This window comes from Corvus cornix, chromosome 13 (assembly GCF_000738735.6).
Source record: "Corvus cornix cornix isolate S_Up_H32 chromosome 13, ASM73873v5, whole genome shotgun sequence".
Lineage (NCBI taxonomy): Eukaryota > Metazoa > Chordata > Aves > Passeriformes > Corvidae > Corvus > Corvus cornix.
In genome coordinates, this window is record NC_046343.1 from 18,636,069 (window position 1) to 18,643,171 (window position 7,103).

The following is a 7,103-nucleotide window of genomic DNA, read 5'->3' on the forward strand; positions in this document are numbered from 1 at the left end:
TCCCCTACTGGAGAATCCATCCAGCAGCCTTTGTGCAGTCCTGTCATGCAGATGCAAACAGCTTTGGCATGGGACAGGCTGCACTTCACAGAAATAAAAACCTGACTCAGAACTCCTCCTAGACAGAAGGACCTGCATTTGTATTAAAAATGGCTTAAGAGGGAATGACACATCTGTGGTGCCACTCCTGGTGACCACAGACTGACCTAACCTATCCAGTTTTCTTTAAACTGCCTAGAAAAGCATGCAGAATAAAATGTGAAATGACAGAGGAAAACTGTGCCCTGACAATTTCTGAGAAAATTTTTTACTGTCTCTAGAATGAAACATTTTTCTTTGAAAGCACAGTTGTGCTGACTTGAGTACTTTCTGCTTACCTTTGTTGATGCTAATTTTTATGTGACATTTTGGCTTCCATGGACAATGAAATGTCAGTGAAAGAACACTTAGCAGCACGTGCTTGCACTGCACTCAAGTCCAAGTGTTAATACATTTCTGCTGCTCCAGTGATTTGAAGGAACTAGAAGGCTCCCTATCCTTCAACATCATAAACAAATGGCTCTTTGCTCCAAGTTTTCTATGTAATCATGCCAAAACCTTTTCAATCTTCTCAGCCTTTGAGGAAATGTTAGTGTGGCCAATCAGGAATACGGTTCAGATGGTAAATGTGAGTTTTAATTTGTCTGTAACTGTCACTGTTCCTTTTTGGAGACCATCACAAAAGACATTTATTTGAATAATCTTAATGAGCAAACTGTCCTTTGCAAAAATATAGAATGACAAAATCCAGTTTTGCCTTCTCATTTTAGTACTTAAATCAGAACAGTTTCCAATTACTCTTTTCCCATTAGCAACTCAAGAAATTATTTTTTCCTTGCAAGGGTGTCATGGGAGATGTTTTGAGTTTGTTGCACCTTCAAACAGAACTTGCAGGGAGAAAAAGTCTTAGCTTGCACATCACTGACCTGGATATTTTCCTGGTGATTTCAGAACATAAAGGTGTTCACTTATAAAATTTGTGACTCTACGATCAGCCCGCAAAGAAATGTTACCTTGTGAGTGAATAAGTTACTTTCAAACCTTAAAATAAAGGCAAGCTGTTGGAGTCATGTGGATCTTAACTTCTAGTGCAGCTGGAATGATAAGATCACTTAGCTATGTTTGCTCCTTATTGGTCCTGAGTAGAGCACATTTACCCAGCGGTTTTAATTTATTTCAAGCACACAATAATACTCCTGTGACTGCTCTATAATGAGCTATTAATGAACAAATCTCAAACATAAAAAGTGGATTTGGATATAGAATTTTTGCATGCAGAAGTACAAATAGGTTCACTCTATATAGAACTTCTTATAAAGACTCTATGTTTCTGAGGTGTTTCTGGCTTCTAAGTTCCTGCACCTGTGAGGGTTTTGTCTTTTATTCACTGTTATAATCTCCTCATGCTGCCTTCATATGGCACATAAACAATGGCTTGGGTTGTTTTGTTTTCATTCTTTATAAAAAGTACTGTAATAGGCATTCTTACTATAGCATTTGCATTAATTCATGTAATTACTTGTTGGGTCCCTTCCCCCCGCCATGTAGCCCTGGGAGAGGGGCCCTGAGGGGAGGCACGGGGTTTCCCTGCCCCTGGTCAGCCTCGTTCCCCATTGGTTGTTTTGTGTTTCCCTGCGTGGGCAAGGACCCTCAACCCAGACTGTGAGAGTTCCTCGGCAGAGCTCTGGCCATGCGGCTGGGGAAATAAACATCTCTGAAACATCTACCAAGAATCCGTCCATATATATTTCTTTTCCACGGGCCTCCTGGTTTGATATATGCGTGTTACAGAATCCCCACTGTAACAAATGGTGGTGAATTGAGAGCAGAATGATCCCTGATCCCTAAGCAACTGATTTGTGTGAGTAAACCCTAGAAACTTTTGATTCCTTTTCTTGTTTTTGTTTTGCTATTCCATATCTAAACTATGGAAGAACCATGGGAAGGCTCTTGGCTTTCAGAGCCGCATATGGACATTTATCTTAAACTTAAAATGATTCTTGAACAACGATTTGTAAATTTTAGCTTGATTCAAGCTCGAAAAGGACTGAAACACTTCCTGGCATGGTTGTTTAAGAACTTTTTCTATGTTTCTTGGGATTTAATACTTACCAAAGACTTTTGGAAGGCCGTTTGGACACAGTTAATTTTTGAGTCAAAATACATGCCGATGGAAGAATATTTTCGTGAATATTATTTAATTACCGAGACTGTTGAGCAATGTCAGCTGTGTCCTGGCAAAGGGAAGCCTGGCTCAGGGACCGTGCGGCCCAGGCCATGTGCACCGAGTGCTCTGTGAGCAGCAGCAAGGCAGTTCCTGCACGTGGGCGGAGTCACATGAACCGCAGTGTCGGTGGCGGAGCGAGGCGCGGCGGGAGCGGCGGGGACCCAGCAGTGCCCGCCCGGCCCCGCGCAGCGTGTGGTGGAGCGAGCCCCGTGAACGCCCGACCGAGAGGGGCGGCGCGCGGGCAGCGGCTGGCGGCAGCGGCGGAGCGGAGCTGCGCCCAGCCAAAAGCGCACTGGAGCAGGGCGCGGGGAAGCTGTCGCTCGGGGGTCCAGCCAAGACATGGCTGCAGGGCTGTCACGATCCGCTAATGCAAGCGGGGGTCGTGATGGTTCATTTATCGATCTCAGAGTGTAAAAGGACACAAAAGAGATTTCAGTTTTAATCAAAACAGTGCACCTTTATTAAGTGCCCACAACCCAGTGATGCAATAGAAGAGAGTAAGAGAGAGAGAGAGAGAGAAACAAAGTAGAGAGGGGGAAAAAGAGGGGCAATAGCTACCAACGGATGAGACGAAGTCCTCGTGGTCTTCCGCCAATAGATTCGTCTTCTTTCCGTGGGGAGATCTCCGATCTCGGTTATTTCAGAAGGTCCCTTTATAGTCCTTTTCAGAAGCGAGGGGCAACTGGCCAAGAGGTTGGAAATCTACAGCCATTGTTACGGGGTCCGTTGCTTTGGGAAGCAGGTACAGGACAGACGTACAAGACAGGTCATTCCTTTCCGCTTCAGCGCAGTCCTTCCCACCTGGGCAGCAAGAACGGCACAGTCCATTGTGACCTGCACTAATTTTCCTCAGGAATGCGTACCAGTTCCCAGTGGGCACACCCGTAGGCAACACTTGGCAGACAATCCCACCTCAGCCAGGCCAGGACTGCTGTGTTCAGTCTCTGTCTTCGGCGATGATTGTGAGGCAGATGAGGGATTTTCGGACCGTCTCTTACAAGGGCCTGGCAGCGACAGCAAAGCTGCGACCAGAGGAGGCGACGCACGGAGAACTGAGCGGCGCGGCTCGGCCCAGCCCGCGCGGCCCCAAATGTGACCCCGGGAAGAGCGCGCAGGCACCAGCAGCCCCGACAATTCCAACACGGGAGCGACCGAAAGAGAGAGCAAAGACGCAGCGAGACAGAAAACAGCAGCCACTCGGAAAAAGGAAAATACCATTGTAGCTAAGACTTTAGGAATAGTAAAATGGTATAACATTAAACAAAATTATGGTTTTATAATGAGATGTGACAACCAGCAAGACATATTCGTTCATAGAACTGCTATTAAAAAGAATAACCCTGAAAAATGCACCCCAAGCTTGGGAGATGGAGAGATGGTAGAATTCAAAATTATATAAGGTAGAAAAGGGTTACAAGCATCGCAGGTCACTGGGCCTGATGGTGTTCCTGTAAAAGGCAGTATATATGCAAAAAATCGTAGTCATGTTAGACAATATCTCCATTATAAGCCCCCCCTACAGTCTCCCTTTCCTAATCCCACCTTTCTCCTTTACCCCATGTCCTATTACCCCCAGTGTATTCCCAATCTGTTTTTTCATCCATGGTTTCCCTCACAAAAGCATGCCTTTGCTAATTGTTTCCCCAAAAATCCCTTTCCAATGCCTAGTGGGGGATGAAAAGGGGGAGGGAAGAAATTAAACCCTCTCCTGCCTCAGTTTCCCCACAAAGCATGCTCAGAGAGTTCTGTCTCCCTTCTGTCAGCCCTAAGATGTTCCACAGAATCTGTTTGGACATTTATAGACTCAGGAGGGTGGCTTGTTTTGTTTTGAAACTGTTCTTGTTATGTTTATCCAGTTTTCAATGTTAAGTTTTACATCTCTTTTGTTAAAAATAAACGGGTGAAATGTTGGGGTCCCTTCTCCCCACCATGTAGCCCTGGGAGAAGGGCCCTGGGGGGGAGACACGGGGTTTCCCTGCCCCTGGTCAGCCTCGTTCCCCATTGGTTGTTTTGTGTTTCCCTGTGTGGGCAAGGACCCTCAACCCAGACTGTGAGAGTTCCTCGGCAGAGCTCCGGCCATGCGGCTGGGGAAATAAACATCTCTCTGAAACATCTACCAAGAATCTGTCCATATATATTTCTTTTCCACGGGCCTCCTGGTTTGATATATGCGTGTTACAGTAATCCCCGCTGTAACAATTACTGAAAGTTGTAGGTCACCCTACTTTTCTGTAGCTGGTCTTTTTTAAGGCATCTCAGTCTAAACTGATTTATGTAATTTTTTTTTGTAATAGTTGGTCTATATGAGTTGAATAATGCAGTACTATTACAACTGAATTATCAAATAGGCTTAAAACCTGGTACTTAAAACAGCTTCTTATATTTGTCACTAGTTATTTCCTTTCACTTTGGTCTTCCTCTGTCTGCTTCACTAGAATTACTCCACTATTATTGTGTTGGAAGTGACATCAGATTAAAGCCCTTAAGTAGTAAGGGCAAAGCTCACAGCTGCATCATATTGATTTAAAATCAACCATTAAAACCATGAAGTCTGACTTATTTTTACTTTTGAATACATTTAAGTTGCAAGCAGACATGTCATGCCAAACAATTAATGTTGGATTTTATGTGAAGACTGTACCAGAAAGGAACAGTTTTTACTAATTTAAAATGAAAGGTGTGGGGGGTGTGAAGTATAATTTTTACCCCACAAGGAATTTATAAATTACTAAATCTTGAGAATGCACATTAATTACATTTATGAAAAAACTTCAACTTTTTATTCGTACAAAGATGTTCCTGTCTTATTTTTTAAAAGTTCATTTCAGTGAATTTTGAATGCAGTCGTAGCTTATTTATGATCATTTCTAGTTGCTCTCACCATCACTATTCAATCTTTCCAATAGACTCATCTATGGAACACACAATTAATATAACTTCCTCATGTGATTGCAAATGCATCGACTTAAATAACAGTTGAGTTAGATCATTTAGTAGACATGAAGAGGATGAAATATTTTAAAGTTTTGGTTTTTTCTTTTACTATGATTTGTTTCACATGCAGATAAAACCCATGACTTGCTTAGACCCCACTTTTAAATCTCACATGCATTCCCTATGTCTCAGTTGGGAAAACCATGACTCCACATAGTTTACATCAGGGCACGAAGTTTATAGAAAAGTCGACTTCTAACAGTTGCTATTTTCTAGCTTTTTTTTTAAATGTACAGGAACAGCAGAAATAAATATTCCTTTATTAGTTTTATTTAGTTTTAAATTATGAAGTATTTTTATCTGCTCCATGAAAATGTTATTATAAACAAAGCAGGTATACAGTGGGGAGAAAAACTTTGCTGTAGTACTTAAATATGTAACTATATATGGCCTAGAGGAGGTTTATTGGCTTCTTAAGGTATGTAAAGAATGTAGTACCTTAAAACTATTAGAGATTACTCTTATTTATGGAGAATAAAATAGTCTAGTCACAACTGAGGTTAGATCATGTTTCCATGAACTAATGACTCCTTTAAGAGCAAGCCAAGTGTGTTGCAAAGTGATTTAGTACAAATGTATGTTACATGGTTTATGAGATTCCTCGATGCCTTGTATTGTCTTACTTTTATAGAACTACATTAAATACATGGTTTAGGCGGTTTTTCTCTAACTGTGATTGGAAGATCATATATAATTTGGTTTGGGCAGGAGTAAGAATAGTTTGTTTTTTAAGGACTCTCAAGAGGTATGGAATTCTGTTTCCCACTTTACAGTTGTGGAGATGCTTTGATTTCTCTGGATTCCTTCTTTTCTCTTGGTCAAATTTTCTGGTTTATGACTTGCATCTCAAAGTGTGGCTGAGTCTCATTTGTGCTTTGTCACCAACTTCTATTTCCAATATACTTTCCTGACACTGAGTTGCTGTGTGTTGCATCAAACTGCTGCCTGAAAATGAGCTTCAGAGCTTTATTCTTTGTACACAAGCACCACTCCAGTGCTGGCTGAGGGATGATTTTATTGAAGTAGTGATGCAGAACACAACAGTTTACTTCTAAACTCCCTACCCATTCTGACTGTGGATAAGGACTTTTTCCTTCACAGATTTCTCCATAAGGCCAAGTGACAGACATCATTTATGCAGAAAGTTGGAAGGCCTTGATTGATTACCAGTTAGAAGAAAATCCTCCAAGAATGAATTCTTTAGAGAAGGCAGATGAGGAATGCTGCTCTTGTTATGAACTGGAAGAGAAACAAGAACGTAATGAACTAAGTAATGACAAAGTCACCTCTGAATTTTATTTGCATATAAGAGAAAGGCCTTGAGTTTGTAACCTGACAGGTAGCATCAAAATATCAAAACACTGGACAGTACCCTTCATCAAGACTTTTTTCTTCACATTTATGGGGTTTATGCAGCTCCTGCTTTAGCTGCTGGGGAGGACTACCCTTTGAACACAGAAGTGGATGGTCTCAAGGCTGATCTTCTGTGTCATTGTTTAGTTTCTATGTCTTAAAACTGCTGGGTTTTTAGTTGGCCTAGAAATTATGAAAACACTAATGGGGAGGAGAGCCCAGATCAAGAATAATAAACTTTTATATGTAATTGAAGGTTCTAATGTACTATGACATAATTTTGTACTTGTGTTCTTAGTCATCCTGTTTCTTGCACTTCTGATCAAGCAGAACATGCCAAAACTGAATGTAAGCTACATTTGGTCACTTTGTGTGGGATAAAACCAGAGCATCCTTTCTACCAGGATCCATAGAAAGGTAGGTTGGTGTTGAATAATGGAATATCTCAAGGTAATTGCACATCTTCTCCCCGCAGTACCCTGTTTAACAC